A 17,685-nucleotide genomic window follows, 5' to 3' on the forward strand; every position below is an offset into this window, starting at 1 on the left:
GGTTTGAACTGCAGTAGACAGGGTAGAGCATTTTAAAGAGAAAGCACTACCAAAACAGGAGAGGTAAAAGAATACCAAAAAAACAAAATGACACATTTAAACAAATAATAGCAAAGTACTTTGTCGGGAAACACGACAACGTGCATTATTCACTGTCCAGACTTCGTTAAAAGTACCAATAGTTCGGGATTATCGTGCCAACTTAAACTCCAAAGTGATTTGTGAACATTCCCAGGCATGCAAAACTACACTGCATGACATTGCCTTCACCCTTCCCCTTTCTAGTTTTATATATTGCAAGCTTTGAAGATGCCAAAATGAAGTTAACCAGGAGATCCCGTGATCAACTCTTTTTTTACCGGGTGACCAAAAATAAAAAGTGTCGGGGGAAAATGAAGCCAAAAGCATAACAGCAGGTTTTTCATTAGCAAATAAAACTGGTTGAAGATGCGGCCATTGCAGGTTTCTCGTATATGCGAAAGATGGTTTCTGCTTGCCCACAGAAGCAACATCCACGGGGAACGTTTGTGAAGTGTTGCAGCAGAACTCCAGAAGTTAGTTCCCCATGAAGCAGCCTCCAACTTAGGTCCCCCACCACCCTTGGTGTTGGGTAGAGATTTAAAAAAAGATTCCCAACTTGGATGGACAGGCAAAGGAGGCAGAAGAACCTCGTGCCATGGAGTGTCCATGCGAAATTGCCAACGCAACAAAGTAAAGTGAGTGGATTACTCGTGCATATATTTCCTTCCTTGATGAGTCACAGAAGGACACCCCAGCTCTGCCAGGGACCTTGCTTATATTATGCAGAGGTGGCACTTGTGAGAAATCGCATCCATGTGGTTGCATTATAAAAGCCACTGAAGTAGGGGGGGGGAGAAACCTACATAGCTTCCTCACCTTCGCAAGGGTTTTCTAGTTAAGCCAGACAATCAGGAAGCAATGAGTTTTTAACCTCATGGAGTATCCTAAAAGGAAATCTTATTTTCTGCAGGTCTATCTTTGCTGCGAGTTCCTCAGATGAGAGAATGCCATTCTTCTGATCCTTTAAGAGATCTCCAATTGCAGATGTACCCTGAAGGTGTAAAAGTGGCTTTGAAGGCAGCGAAAGCCCTGTCCGCCTTCAGCAAGATGCATGTTCAGGACTCCAAGAGATACCCAATGCTTCCCATTCCAAAAGCAGTCCACCAACTTCCTTTACATCTTAGCCAGAAACTCATCTGGAACGCTGATGCAAGAAACCTTGAACAACAGCTTCACAAGGACAAATTGTTTCAGAAGAAGAGTTCTCCCATGCAAATATAGGATCCTTTCTCGTCCACTGCAGTCTCTCAGCTTCTCCTGTAATATTTCTTCTAGAGAGCTCCAATTATGAATTGATGAGCAATTACGAGAGATTGACAAATAGACTCCCAAAAACGACCTTTGCTGATCGTTTTGCCATGTCCTTATCAGTTGTATCTTCGCAACTATCAACATGGTCACCGTTCCCCTCCTCTTCTGGTTCTGATTTTCGCTTCCGTGCTATTTACCCTTTCCCTAACTTTACAGTCTGCCATTGGTCTGTGGCTGAAGGTAAGCCAGGGCCAGAACATGGTACATGAACGTCTGAAGTACTACTTTCCTCTTCCTTCGACTTTTCTGGACATCAAGGAGCAGGTACTTCTTTACCGATACCTGAAATGACACTCCCATCTTCCTTTGGCTGTTCAAGGCCCTGAGGAGCAGACACTTCCCTTAAGATAGTGGGACAGTTTGCTCTCATGTGATCCTTTGCCTTACAAACATGACAACAACATTCATTAGTCATATAAAAGACCTTATAATTCTTGCCTTCAAACGGAATGACAAAGGATCCCTCCAATTCCATATTATTGTATCGTTCAATGGAAACTTGTCTTTTAAAAGACAAGATATGACGTAGTGCAGGCTCACGACATCCTAGAGGCACAGGCCTAATGTGTGATCTTAGAACCCCCAATCGCTCCAACAATTGCACAGCCACATGATCAGCAGTAAAAGGAGTCATGTTAGAGAGTATGATTCGTGTTCCAATGCTTGAAAGTGGTTCTACTTGGAGAAACAACCCTCCCACAACAATCCCTTTCTCTATCACTTTATTCACTAGAGCCTCTGATTTAAGGAAGAACACAGCTGTTCCATACATTTTAGAGCCTGCAACTATTACTGATGAACCAACCACAATGGACATTGCGCTCACATACGCTTCCATTTGGGTAGTTTGTCCCAACTCGCATCTCCGCCATGTTTCCTTGTAATGGACTGAATCGGGTGCACTTTGCTTATCACACCTCCACCAGAAGTGGTAGCAGAAACATCAGCCCACTCGCTATTCATCGGCGTGATTCAAAAATAATTAATTATTCCTCTTGGAACCAAGGTTACAAAGCACGTTATGAATCAAATAACACTCTCACGTTAATAATCAAATAACACAGGAAAATGACCCCAAGCATACAGCCACAGGAACACTGGAATGGCTTCAGAACAAGAACGTGAACATCCTTGAGTGGCCCAGCCAAAGCCCTGACTTGAATCCTATTGAGAATCTTTGGAAAGACTTGAAGATTGCTGTTCACCAACACTCCCCATCCATCTTTACAGAGCTTGATCAAATCTACAAGGACGAATGGGAGAAACTCCCCAAATCCTGATGTGCAAAGCTGATACAGACATACTCAAGATGACTCAAAGCTATAATTGTTGCCAAAGGAGCTTCGATGAAGTATTGACTCAGGGAGTTAAATACCCATGTAAATTAGATATTTCTGTACAGGTATTTCATTTTAAATTGTTTTGTAAAAAAATTCTAACAAACAAATCCACTTTGACATTATTGGGTATTACGTGTAGATCAGTGACAAAAAAAATCTCAATTTCATCCATTTTAAATTCATGCTGTAACACAACAAAATGTGAAAAAAGTCAAGGGGTGTGAATACTTTCTGAAGGCACTGCATATATAAGTAATTCCAATTATTCTAACCAGGAGGGGGGGGCAGGGGTGGGGAGGGTGGGGTGTGGAGAGTAGGGGTCGGCCAAATATATTTTGTGCTCTGATTGAATATATACTGTAAATCACAAGTCAGAACCCAACATGTATATATAAAATGAACTGAGCACAAATTTATATTTATTTTAAATTATCAGTTAGAGCTGGAAGGGAAGGTCAACACAAATTTATCAAAAACTGGATTGGAAATTCGAACAGCCAGCATTACAGAGCAGATGTATCCCCAATACACAGCTTACCTTGGTCTATTAATGCAATCAAAATAACAAAGAATTAGCGCTGATAAATACAGGTCCATTACGAATGTGGTCCGTAGGTTAGCTTCATACAGTACAGTGCATTCAGAAAGTATTCAGACCCCTTCACTTTTTTCACATTTTGTTATGTTGAAGCCTTATGCTGAAATCGTTTAAATTCATTTTTTCCCTCATCAATCTACACTCATTACCCCATAATGACAAAGAGAAAACAGGATTTTAGAAAGTTTTGCAAATTTATTAAAAATAAAAAACTGAAATATCACATTGACATAAGTATTCATACCCTTTGCCATGACACTTGAAATTTAGCTCAGGTGCCTCCCATTTCTCTTGATCATCTTTGAGATGTTTCTGCACCTTGATTGGAGTCCACCTGTGGTAAATTCAATTGATTGGACATGATTTGGAAAGGCACACACCTGTCTATATAAGGTCTCAAAGCTGACAATGCATATCAGAGCAAAAACCAAGCCATGAGGTCGAAGGAACTGCCTGCAGAGCTCAGACACAGGATTGTGTCGAGGCACAGATCTGGGGAAGCCTACAAAAAAATCTCTGCTGCATTGAAGGTTCCCAAGAGCACAGTGGCCTCCATAATTCTTAAATGGAAGAAGTTTGGAACAACCAGGACTCTTCCTTGAGCTGGCCGCCCGGCCAAACTGAGCAATCGGGGGAGAAGGGCCTTGGTAAGAGAGGTGACCAAGAACCCGATGGTCACTCTGGCTGAGCTCCATAGATCCTGTGTGGAGATGGGAGAAACTTCCAGAAGGACAACCATCACTGCAACACTCCACCGATCTGGGCTTTACGGCAGAGTGGCCAGACGGAAGAGTAATTGTAATTGTGTTGTATAAAAACAACATGATGGAATTTGTTAAAGATAATTTGAAGAAGAAGAAGACGTTTTGGTCATAAAACATACATTCATAACCATATACGTTGGCTCCATTACCATTATAATAAGATAGATTGTACTAATTGATTTCAACACACAGAAAAGAGGTACAAAATCATCTGAACCTCAACACAGAAAGCACATAAACGTGAACACCTAATGACGTATCATCTGCAAAAGGATACCATGACAATACAGATACAAAGGGAATCAATGACGGAAAGCAAAGCAAGAAAGAAAAATGGCAAGGAGAGAATAAATAAATAAACAAACAAAAAAAAACGAAGAATCAAAGAAACAAAGAAACAATAAACAAAGAAACAAAGAAACTAATGAAAAAATAAACAGTCTTGGCAGAAAAATTGCATCGCCTCGTGCATGCCCAAGCTGGAAAAATTTGCATGTTGCCTGGTCGAGCCTAAATAGTTATCACCGTGTCACCCCACAAGTCTGGTACTGTCTGACCAAGACTCCACTCAACCACAGGCCTGGACTGCGGATTGACTCTGCACTTTTCTTGTCCAACTAATTCTGCGTGACGCCGGTTCTCCAACTGATTCTCAGAACGCTACTGTTGCTTTCCGCTTATACCTCCGGCTCTTAAAGGGGCAGGCCGAAGTACAGCCTGTCAAATCGAGCAACCTTACTCAGCTGTTCGTACCCCTCCACGTCCCCCAGGACTACTGTTTGAACATAGAGCAATGCTGGATAGCTACATGAATGAATAAAAAAGACCACAATTTGGGGAAGAGGGGGAATGGGATCTGTGGAACACGTGGCATCCTCAAATATATCCTTTATTAACTGTTCCTCGCAGATGCATTGACAAAGTAAATTTTCAGACCTCGCAGTATTTACACATACACCAAATACACAATGGGATTACCTCTCTATTGGGGGGTAATCTTCTATCCACATTTCAATATATAATTAAATTTAATTGAAAAAATTTTTTGATTCCACATCTGAATTTTCTAAATCTTTCATTAAAATTTCATCCCGGTGTGTACCCCGGTTTAGAATAGGTACACCGTATCCCTGCGCATCGTAAGAGGCGACTGAGGGTTGGCGTCAGGAAGGGCATCCGGCCATAAAAACATTGCCTCAAAAAGGGAACCATGATCGTCATGGGGCCCGCAAGGCTAACCCCCACTCTAGTGGGGAAAATGGCCTTAAAACGATCATTCATTCATTCATTCATTCATTCATTTCATTTTTTCATTAAAATTTCATCCCGGTGTGTACCCCGGTTTAGAATAGGTACACCGTATCCCTGCGCATCGTTAGAGGCGACTGAGGGTTGGCGTCAGGAAGGGCATCCGGCCATAAAAACATTGCCTCAAAAAGGGAACCATGATTGTCATGGGGCCCGCAAGGCTAACCCCCACTCTAGTGGGGAAAATGGCCTTAAAACGATCATTCATTCATTCATTCATTCATTCATTCATTTCATTTTTTCATTAAAATTTCAATGAATTTCTAACACGACATTAAAATGTACATTTGTTGTTTGCGAACATGTATTTAAAAGAACATATCAAACACTTAATTCAAAGAAAACTTAATGCTGTATTGAAAAAGATTTTCTGATTTCAATATATTCCCTATCATTATAATGAAAATCAAAAAACAATATGCAGGGGCAGACATTATTAGACATTAGATCAATGTATACCTACAGCCATAGATACAAAGAAAAGATATAAAATAGTTTGAAGCTTTCGATGTGCTGAAATTTCTTGTTTATCCAAAATTAAATTAAGCTTTGGCTAAGTTAGCTTGACATTGATGAGTCCTAAAAGATAAATTTTCTGGGTACGTTTAGAGGTATTTACAAACTCCAAATCTATCGATTCCAATATCCAGATTTGATGCAATATGATATTTATTTTCTGAAGTGGATAGACAAGTTAAACATTGTAGGTACTTTTATTGTTTTTACAAATATGGCCTAGATCAGGATTGCCTAAAGATACAGAGGACAATTGCTGTCTGGCGTGGGTTCGAATCTCTGTCCAGCTATAAACTATCATCCCGGTGTTTCACAGGCAGGGTCATTCATCATTGTTATAGTAGATGTATTTCATTTAATGGTCAACAATGTTCTCACAAAATATTGTTGCGGATATGAGGACTGTATATTTTTTTGATTGTGTGCTGTACTATTGTGATTATTGGTTATTCTGTGCCTCCTGCCTCCGGAGCTGTGTAAAGACCAAAAGGGCGTCCCATAGTCCACAAGCATACACGTCAGCCAAGTAATAGAATACCCCTGTTGATAGTTATCTCTTATTCTGTGTTTTAGGGTAAGGCTGTGTCTCCCATTAATTGAAGTACTCCATTGCACCAGTGAAAGAGATAGATTCCCTTTCCTTCCCATCCCCAAAACCTCCATTTCCATATTACATCCCCTCTCGTCATTGCCGAGCCTCGATTGCCCATATTACCTCCCCTCCAATAACCGCCATTGACCACGAGGCTCGAGTCAGGGAAGAAAGGCGTGTCTCCACCTCGTCAGAGGGGAGGAGGGGCGTGCCCGCCCGTCGTCATCCAGGGCGGAGCCCGAGGGTCGCGCGACCAACCAGGGCCGAGGTGAGCACCCCGATGGGCGTGTCCAAAACGCCGGGGGCGTAATCGCTGGAGGCGCTATAAAAGGCGCAAAAACGGAAGTGGTCACGAGGAGTTGGTCAGGGATGCACAAAGAGTTGGTCACAAGGAGTTGGAGTGAGTCGGTTGCCAGTAGAGGGTCTGAGTCGGTTGGTCACAAAGGGTTGGTCTTGGTGAGAGAGGTCTGAGTTGGTCTGAGTTGGTCGTCAAGAGAGTGGTGGTAAAGAGTGAGGGACCAAGAAAGAGTTGAGGGTTGGACCAGACGAGTGGGACAAGGCCTGGCAAGGCAAGTGGAGGCGGCAGCAGCAGCGACACCCGGCAGCCGCTTGGGGCCTGGGCGGCGGTTTGGAGCAGGGCCGAAAAGGAACGGCGGCTGCTAAACGCGCCGATCGTGCTGCATGACCCCCCTTTGGACCTCCCTCTCCCTCCAGCCATCCACATCCTGCGATTCCTGCAATTCCCCGCGTGAGTCAGTGTCTTTTGTTTGTTCTGTCCTGGGATAAGTTAAGCCTGTAGATAAGCTAGTATTTGCACTGTGTCACCTGCGTCTTATGTGTTGTAAATAAACTTAATTGCTCCTTTTTGCTTGTGTGTGTAAATAATAAACCCCATTACTCGTCTGTACGTCTTCTCGTTTTAATTCCTTTTCCTCTTGCATTGCGTCGTTTTTGTCTTTTCCCTCATTGAGCAGCTACGGTGCGATACGGCCAAAGTTCTGGGTGAATCGGGTGAGTTTTGTTGGTCGCGGTCTTACACCACCGCTCGGTCTATAACATCTAACCGCGATCTGTAACAATTGGTGTCTGGGAGTGGAATTCGGGGCCCGAACCAAATTTTTAAAACATCTAGAAAAAAAAAATTTTGGTCAAAATTACGAGCTGCCGAAATTTGTTTTTTTAAAGCAAAACCCGAATTTTGAAATCGCGCCATGGCTGTTCAAGGCGACGGGATGCCGGTGGGAGAGATAGACGGGGTAGAATCAACCCAAGACCCCAGGGAAGAAGTGGGGAAAATGGTGGAGGAGAGTAAAGAAGGTGTGGTTGAGGGGGTATCAGGCGCGCAAAATGGCGCCTCGCACATAGCTCCGGCGGCCGCACCCGCTGCACAAGTGGGAGGGATGGCCCAAATGCAGGACTTCATGGCGCAATTCGCCGAGATGCTGAGAATAAACGGGGAGAAATTGAGTAATAAAATGGAAGCAATAACGAACGAAATGGTTAAGAATAGTGAGCAATTGGGAGTAATGAGGGACGAAAGGAGGGCTAACAGTGAGCGATGGGGAAACCAAATTGAAGCAATAACCAACAGAATGGGTGACCGCATGCAAAAATGTGGAGAGACCATGGATCGCATGGTGGGCGAAAGGGTCCCAGGGGTGCACAAGGAAGTAACGCGGGTCGAGAAGCGCCGGTTGAGCGAAGCGGAGGAAAGCACGGGTACAATGACGGGGGTAGAAATCGCGACACGGGGTTTGGAAAAGCCGGCGACCGCTGAGGTAGAGGAGGGTGTTTTATTAAAGCCAGCGGTCGCCGAGGTTAATAAAGAAAAAGCAGTAGCGGGAATTAAAATTGAAGAGATGACGGAGGTAGCCCGAGAATTGCAGGGAGAAATGGAAAATGTACAAAGTCCCTGCTCACATCACGATGCTGTGCTTAACCCGAATGGAAGTTTGCAGGTTCGCGTGGAGAAAAGGATCCCCCAGGTGAGTCGTGCTGTTGTGTATTGTGCGGGGAGATTTTGTAAGAAGATGTTTAGCGACAAAAGAATTGTCGCGCGATTGGGATCGATATGGCATCCGGGCGTTGGTGAAGGGTCCCGTGTGAGTGGAAATGGCACGCGTGGGAGGAAAAAGTGTGCGTCGGCGAGTGGGTGTGTTATAAAGTGTGGGAGTGAAACCGAGTGCGAGCGAGAATGCACGTCGGTGTGTACGGGGTGTGACACAGGGAGTGAGAGCAATACGGAGTGCACGCCCATGGTGAGTGTTACGGAGGACGTAACGGAGGAGAGGTGTGGACCGAAGTGTGCGCGAGAGGTGTGGTGTGTAACAGAGAGAGCGTTGGTGGAAGGTACGGACGGCGTTGGAACGCCGGGTTTTGTGAGGGTGAAAGGGGTAGCGTATGCTTGTAAGCATGCAAGTAAAGCATCGACGGTAACCAGGTTAGTGGTTAGAGCGACGGATAGCCGATGCGAGCACTCGGTGCGAGGAGCCCTTTGTTGGATGCAGGGCCCGGCGCGGATCGAAGCTGCGTCGCTTCTCTTCGAAGCGTCGTTGCCGATTCGGGCTTGGCCCCGCCCCGCACGGTCGAGTCCGGGCCTTGTCGGGCGAGGCGACCGGTCCGGTTCGAGGGCGAGTGGGAGGAAGCGGAACGGTGCCCCCTCGTGGGGACGGGGTTCCGACCGGGGGAGATTGAGCCATCGGGCCCGGGACCGCAAGGTGCCGCGCCGAGATGGTGCGTGGAATCTCGGTCCAACCAAACCACCTCCCTTGAACCGAAAGCCGGACGGATTCAACCTGCAGGCGACCAAACCACCCGAATTCATTGCTCGGCTTTGCGAAACCGAGTTTAATGATGTCATGGCGCACCGAGAGGATGTAATAAGTGGACGGATGATGATGGTAGTGATTTGATACGAAATTTATAATAGTGGGTAGAATTGGCAGTAAATGGAAAATTTTTGAATTGGTTGGAATTTGGACGAGCAAAATTGATAGAGAGACCCCCGATGTGGTGGGATGGCAAATCCACCATCCCTCACAGGTGGGGGCAAATGCGCAATAGTTTATGGGGTGGCTATGACAACCGAGCCAGGGAGGGCTTGGATAATGATAGGGATCTAGCGAAGATGACATTAGGTGACGGTAAGGTTAGATAGTGACTGATACCTGTAGTGGGGACGCAGGTAGATTAGTGTGGATTATAATGACGTGGGAGCGCAATAGTTTAAAGGGACGACTGGGAAGCGCAAGTTTCAGAGGGGAGTAGTTAGCTGAGATGATGCCGTGTGTGTGAGGATTGAACAGGTGAGAATGGAACAGGTGTGATTGCACAGGTGTGCAACTGAACAGGTGTGCGGAGCAGTGTATGAGGGAGTAGTGGTGATTGCGTGTTGTGTTGACCAACTGGTCCAGGAAGAGGAGGAGGGTGCAGGTGGCACCAGGTAGGATTGCACAGGTGTGCAACGACAGGTGAATGAAAGACAGGTGTATGGAATAAATGGTATGGAGTATTGGAATGGATGGTCGTGGAGTGAGTATGGTGGAAATTGTGGAGTGGAGTGGATGGTGCGAAGGTGTGAATGGGGGAAGAGTGGACCCCCATCACGGATACCCGGGGCGGGTAGTGCAAGTGTTAGGTAGAGGGTATAGGTAAATTGTGGTTGGATATTGGCATCTGTGGTGCGAGGTGAAAGAATGGTCTTTGGATGGGTGCATTAGTGTTGTGGAAATGGCTGGGCGTGTAGCCTGTTAGTGTGTGTAGTTGGTTTGGGCACTCCACCACTGTGAGGATGTCGGCCAGGTGAGGCCGCAGGTGGGCTCTGGGAGCCGGTAGTAGTTGTTGTGGATGGGGCACGAGGATCCGGAGGACGGACCCGGGTAGCCCAGTGCCAGAGGGCACCATGGGGTGACAGAGCCAGGGGAGGGGCTGTCCCCAGTTAGTTAGGTTAGGGTGAGGAGCTAGGTAAGCTCGGGTGGCAACTACAGTGGTGGAGGTGTGCAGGTGGGTAGACCTGCTGGGAGAGTTACACGTCGCGGCCCAGAAATTGTGCGAGGGCACCGGGAGATGAATCGGGGGAGTGAGACCCCAAATTGAAAAGCACCACAGTTTGGTCAATGGGAATTGGTTTTTAGAACCCATAGTGTAGTTGGCCAATGGATTGGCAGGGAGAGACCCCAGGTAGTGTAAAGTGTGTTAAAATCATTTAGAGGATAGTTAGGATGAAGGATCTCCTCGCACCATCTGCATCCACTCACCTGAGGTGACAGGTACTCCGCACCATGCCATGTTTTGTTATTTTTACTGTGCAAATGTTTGGATGGTGAGACGCATCATGACGTGGGTGTGACATTGTGCTTTGATGTTCCATCTCTGCCTCCTTATGAGGACTGATGATGAATTTGGTGATGGCAAATTTTGCAGTAGAGGGATTGTGGAGACGAATTTGGTATAGGGGAAATATGGGGAAGACGTGACAGTAGTGACGAATTTGTAAATGTGTAAATTTTTGTACATATGGGGTAAGGGTAGGGTAGGTGACAGGGGGGTGACGTACGGTAGGGACGAGCTTTCTCACTTCGCCCTCCGTACGCATTTCGCCTTGCATTGCCTTATTGATGTGTACCTTTGTGACCTTACCCCTCGCTCTATTGTCTTTCCCCTTTTGTCTCCCACATGACCTGTGCGCCGTTGGGCGCCGAGGGGAGCATGCGTGGGTCGGCCATTGTGCGCCCGAAATTCCCTGAACCAGCTGTCTGCATCGATGCACCACATTATGGACCACATGCCTGTGGCCGAGCACCACTTATGGACCCCATGGGTTGGGGCAAGGCCCCTCTGCTGGAACCGGCCATGAGGGCCCGAAATCTTGCTGGCGGACCTTGGCCACAGGGCACCGATGCCCCACAGGTGAAGCACACATAGTCGGCCCTGTGGGCCATAAATAAAGCAAATAAAAAGGACACATTGGGCACACTTTATTGAAAATAGGCCGCCAGTAAGCAAAGCAAAAGAATGACAACATCTGGAAGACCAAAAATAATAACCAGCAGAGGGAGCCGAAGAGCAAGAGATCACCTGCAGGGTTTGGGTTTGTTGGATTTATTTTATTGATGAACAGTGGTGACTGCACTGATTGGTGCTTGAGGGTGTGTTGGTGCATTATAGGTGCTTTCATGGTGCATTGATGCAGAGCAGACTGTCTCCCCCCCAGAAAGAACAATTACAGGTCCTGGGTTAGTTTTGTAAATAAAAATAGCGTCAGTGTAAATAATGCTCCCCACCGTCAGTGTTTAGTTTGAAGACCATTCCGCAATTCGGTTAACTGTGTGCGTAAGTCTGTTAGGCAGGGTGCAATGGAGCAGCGGGACACATTTATTTATGTTTTAAAACTGTCGCACTCAGGGTCAGGTTAAAAGTAGAGGGAACTACACCTACGTGTCACACTAAATAAAAGTTGTAGGCCCGGGACGTGCCTAAGAGGAGGAGGGTGCAGTGTTGCGGATATGAGGACTGTATATTTTTTTGATTGTGTGCTGTACTATTGTGATTATTGGTTATTCTGTGCCTCCTGCCTCCGGAGCTGTGTAAAGACCAAAAGGGCGTCCCATAGTCCACAAGCATACACGTCAGCCAAGTAATAGAATACCCCTGTTGATAGTTATCTCTTATTCTGTGTTTTAGGGTAAGGCTGTGTCTCCCATTAATTGAAGTACTCCATTGCACCAGTGAAAGAGATAGATTCCCTTTCCTTCCCATCCCCAAAACCTCCATTTCCATATTACATCCCCTCTCGTCATTGCCGAGCCTCGATTGCCCATATTACCTCCCCTCCAATAACCGCCATTGACCACGAGGCTCGAGTCAGGGAAGAAAGGCGTGTCTCCACCTCGTCAGAGGGGAGGAGGGGCGTGCCCGCCCGTCGTCATCCAGGGCGGAGCCCGAGGGTCGCGCGACCAACCAGGGCCGAGGTGAGCACCCCGATGGGCGTGTCCAAAACGCCGGGGGCGTAATCGCTGGAGGCGCTATAAAAGGCGCAAAAACGGAAGTGGTTACGAGGAGTTGGTCAGGGATGCACAAAGAGTTGGTCACAAGGAGTTGGAGTGAGTCGGTTGCCAGTAGAGGGTCTGAGTCGGTTGGTCACAAAGGGTTGGTCTTGGTGAGAGAGGTCTGAGTTGGTCTGAGTTGGTCGTCAAGAGAGTGGTGGTAAAGAGTGAGGGACCAAGAAAGAGTTGAGGGTTGGACCAGACGAGTGGGACAAGGCCTGGCAAGGCAAGTGGAGGCGGCAGCAGCAGCGACACCCGGCAGCCGCTTGGGGCCTGGGCGGCGGTTTGGAGCAGGGCCGAAAAGGAACGGCGGCTGCTAAACGCGCCGATCGTGCTGCATGACCCCCCTTTGGACCTCCCTCTCCCTCCAGCCATCCACATCCTGCGATTCCTGCAATTCCCCGCGTGAGTCAGTGTCTTTTGTTTGTTCTGTCCTGGGATAAGTTAAGCCTGTAGATAAGCGAGTATTTGCACTGTGTCACCTGCGTCTTATGTGTTGTAAATAAACTTAATTGCTCCTTTTTGCTTGTGTGTGTAAATAATAAACCCCATTACTCGTCTGTACGTCTTCTCGTTTTAATTCCTTTTCCTCTTGCATTGCGTCGTTTTTGTCTTTTCCCTCATTGAGCAGCTACGGTGCGATACGGCCAAAGTTCTGGGTGAATCGGGTGAGTTTTGTTGGTCGCGGTCTTACACCACCGCTCGGTCTATAACATCTAACCGTGATCTGTAACAATATCATTAAAAGTCATTACCCAAACGTGTGTGTGGTCCCTCGGATGGATGTCAAATGGATGTCCTGTCTGTGACATATGTTGGTGGACATTAAAGTTGTCGTGGTGTCCTTCAGGAAGAGTAGGTGCCAAATTAAGTTGATAATTAAATTGAATGAGTAAGCTATTCTAATCGCATAATTAATAATTATAATTAAATTAGCAAGCAAATTAATCAAATTCAGTTAGGAACCTATTCCAAAATCCTGCCCTAAACTTATTCGAATGTCAGGCCTGTCCAGCTGCTGCATGAAAGACTTGGGGAAAGCTCCCCAGCCAACCCCACAATAATGAAAGAGTAATTGTGGTCATTAAAGAAGAGGATTCTTTTTACAAAAATATTTCTACTTTCTGATGCCATTAACATTTCATTTGAGCCAATCTTTTTTCCGATTTATTACTTTTATTTTTGGAGTTCCTAATTATATATTTGATCTTCAATTATGCCTCATCCTATTCTCAGTTATTGCAAATATATATATATATATATATATATATATATATATATATATATATATATATATATATATATATATATATATATATAGTTGTGGTTTTGGAATAAAGGTTAATTCCCCCTCGTAGATAGACGCACCACAACATGAAGCCTCGCGATAGTTCAGTTATTTATTAGTGAATGTAAGCGTAGTCCTTTCCTGTGTTTAGTTTTGCGTTGAGCAGGCCGTGCGTAGGGCGGTTCTTTTGGCGATAGCATGCCACGTGGCAGGCCTGAACAAGTGTACCGAGGCCGAAGGGAGGCGCTGCAGGAGGAGTGGCCGGTAAGGAACGAGCCGCCAATCAGGGCTCGAGGGGAGTGGCTAACCACGACGACCAGAGGCTCGGTTTGGAACATTCGAGTGAGACTTTGGGGCAGGGCCATATAACCCTGCTCCGAACCCCCCCGCCCCCACGGCAGTTGAGTTCAGTTGAGATGAGACGGCAGTTAAGTGAGACGAGGTCGGTCAGAGTCATGTGCTGAGTTACAGTTCCCTGTGAGACGAGTTACAGTTCCCCGTGAGAGTGAGTTGGGTTGAGCTTGAGAACACGAGTGGAGCTGCAGAACGAGCGAATTGAATTGCCTATTGTACACGAACTTTCCCCGTGCCCTGCGCTCTGCGCTGTATTAATCGCGCGCTCAAGAGGACGACCCGTGCTGGGCCACAGACGCACGATTTCCTCCTGCCTGCCTTCGCCTGCATATGTGCCGTGAACATCGGAGAGCCACGCCCGGCGAGCTGCCCGGGAGCGACCGACGGCAAAGCGCGATTGGCGAGCGAACTTCTTCTTTTCTTTTCCCCAAGTGAGTGAGTGGGCCCTTTGTCTGGGCTAATAAGTTAACATTGTTAAGCATCTGCTCTGTGTCCCCTTGCCTTCATCCTGATCATTGTACATAAATAATAAATTGTGTTCTTCCTCTGATTTGACCATTCCTGTCCCTTAGATATATTGGCTTCACATGGTACGAATAGAACTGCTCGAATCGGGTTCCATAATAAGTAACAGCACGAGTCACGTGATACGCATACCGCTCGGGCGTACTCGATTAAGCGTGGCTTGTGCGAGGTTCGGTCCCCGCTTTTGTGGCAGCGTGGGTTAAAGGTACGAGTGAATTTGTCCCGATACCCTTTTTCACGTTTGCCCGGAAGTGGCGATTCGGCCTCGCGGACCTGAAGACCAAGGGAAAAAAGGGGTTTACCCCCTTTGTAACGGGAACGGGCTTCGGGAGGTCCGCAACAAATTGGTATCAGGAGTGGGATTTGAATCCTGGAAAAAAAAATTTGGACAAATTGCCTGCAGTAAATTGGTGTCTGGGGGTGTGAGATCATTGGACCTAGAGTGCGCTTCATGCACTCAAAATTACGAGCGTACGAAATTTAGTATTAAAACCAAATTTATATCCGTACCATGGCTGGCCAAGACAGTCAAATGCCGGTGGGGGGTAGAAGAGGAAGAATTAATGACCCAGGACCCACAGGAACAGTTGGTAGAGGAGGAAATTGATGAGGGTGCGGTAGCTGGCAAAGAAAATAGCGGCGGCTCGCACATGGCGGCGAGACCCGAGCCCGTGGGGCCAGGGGACTTGGGGCTTTTTATGGCGCAAATTGCGGCGAGCTTCGATAGAGTGAATGATAACATGAAAGAAATTAAGGAGGGGTTGGAAAACAAATTGGGTTAACAAATTGGGTTAATTAAATTAACGGGAGATCAATTGAAAGAAATGGGGGACAAATCCACCCAGGAATTGAATAAAATTGGGGACAAATCAACCCGGGAATTGGAAAAAATGAGGGTGGCATCGAAGAAAGAAATAAAAGAAATGGGGGAGGACATTGGGCGCAGGTTGAGCGGGAAGGTCGCGGTGGTACGCGACGAGGTGACACAGTGTGGGGAACACGCGGAGAGTGAATTAAAGCGGAGCACAACCAAGTTGACCGGGGCCATGGGGGTCGCGACACGGAATGTAGAAGAGCGGACGATCGTCAAATTGGAAAATAAAATTTTGGGGGCGCCGGCAGAGGCTGAGTTGGAAAAATAAATTTCAGGGGTGCCGAAGGTCGTCGTGATACAAAAATAAATAATTGGGGCTGAAGAGACGGAAGAGAAAGTGAACAAATCATGGGAGGGAGAAATGGAGCCTGATCAAAGTCTGTATTTACACCGTGATGCCGGGCTTGCTAATGAAATTAAAAGTTTGCAGGTGCCGGGGGAAAAGGAGGGCTCCGAGGTGAGTAGCGAAAATGGCGCGAATGTGTTTGGCACGAATGGGTTCTTGGCGCGCTTGGGATAAAGGCGAGACCCGGGCATTCGCAATGGGCCCATTGTGCGGTGTACGAGTGAGGGTAGCACAATTTGCGAAGGGCCCATTGTGTGGTGTACGAGGGCGACTGGTACGGAATGTGAGAGGGAGTCCATACCCGAGTGTGTAACGGGAGAGTGCGCACCTGGGGGTGTGGAAAAAGAGTGTGCAATGATTGAGTGTGCGAAGGAAGAGTGTGCACCTGGGGGTGTGGAAAAAGAGTGTGCGATGATTGAGTGTGCGAAGGAAGAGTGCGCACCTGGGGTGTGGAAAAAGAGTGTGCAATGATTAAGTGTGCGAAGGAAGAATGCACACCTGGGGGTGTGGAAAAAGGGTGTGCGATTATTGAGTGTGCGAAGGAAGAGTGTGCATCTGGGGGTGTGGAAAAAGAGTGTGCGATGGCCCTCTGTGTTACAGAGTGTGTGCAGGAGTGCACACCAGAGTGTGTTACAGAGTGTGTGCAGGAGTGCACACCCGAGTGTGATACGGAATGTGTAAGAGAAGAGTGCGTGGAGAAAGAGTGTGCGCCAGGGTGTGCAATGATGGGGTGCATGAAAGGTGCGAGTGCACCTGGGTGGTGTGCACCAGAGTGTGCAACAACAGAGTGCGAGGGAGAATGCACACCGGACTGCGTGCGGAAAGAGTGTGTAATGGAGTGTGTGGGAGGCACGGCGGCGCCTGTATGTGCGAGTGCGGAGTGGGTCACGAATGGTGAGGACGCGGCTCAAGCATCGACACCGACCGGGGGGGGGGGGGGGCGGTATTGCCTCGCGGGACGAGTAGCAAACGCTAGCCCCCGGTGAGTGGTGTGCTGCAGGGACCGGCGGGGATCAGTGCCGCATCGGTCTCACAAGGACTGGCATGCACGATTCGTGCCGGCCCCCGCACTGTATGGTTGGTGCCGTACCGTGGCGACAAAGGCGATTGGCGAGGTTCAAAGGGGGAGGTAGGAGTTTTCCGAGCCGCGCACCCTATCGGGTGCGGTGCTCCGACCGTGGCCGGTTGGGTCACCATGCATGGGACCGCGAGGCCCTGCACAGTGATGGAGCCCGGCACCTGGCCCATCAATCCCTCCCTCCTTGGATCGAAAATGCCGGACGGACACCACATATAGGCGACCAACCACCCAAATAGATCGCTTGGCCCTTCGAGGTCGAGCCGTGACAATGTACCTCCAGAGATGGGGGCTCGAAGTGCAGCGGACTGTGGAGAGTAGTGTCCCCCAAGTGGGGAAATGGTGGTGTCACCATTCCTCACACACGTGGCCCATGAGCACTAGTTTAGGGGGATGGCAGTGATAGGCACATGGGGGTGCCAGCTCACCGAGGGAGGGCTAGAATAACGTTAGGGATCTAGCAGACAGTAGAGACCAATATTTAAGTAGGACACCTGTACTGTAGCGGGGACGTAGGTAGCTTAGGTGGTTGATAAAGAACAGGGAGTGCATAGTGTAAAGGGACGACGAGGAAGCACGAGTTTTAGGGAAAGTTAGTTAGATAGATGATGCTGTGTGTGTGTGGAATTGTGTTGAGACAAATGGAATTGAGTTGAGGTGTATGGA

At 47.6% G+C, this 17,685-nt stretch overlaps 1 protein-coding gene and 1 long non-coding RNA gene across 2 annotated transcripts in view; both read right to left on the reverse strand.

Annotated features, from left to right (window-relative positions):
- LOC144889486 (uncharacterized) overlaps positions 1-17,685 on the reverse strand; it is a 497,490-nt gene that overhangs the window by 31,040 nt on the left and 448,765 nt on the right. The window lies entirely within an intron of this gene.
- The window catches only part of LOC137412727 (uncharacterized), a 46,831-nt gene that overhangs the window by 7,653 nt on the left and 21,493 nt on the right, over positions 1-17,685 (reverse strand). The window lies entirely within an intron of this gene.

The sequence above is a fragment of the Myxine glutinosa genome, chromosome 1, assembly GCF_964187855.1.
Source record: "Myxine glutinosa chromosome 1, kmMyxGlut1.1, whole genome shotgun sequence".
NCBI classification, from domain to species: domain Eukaryota; kingdom Metazoa; phylum Chordata; class Myxini; order Myxiniformes; family Myxinidae; genus Myxine; species Myxine glutinosa.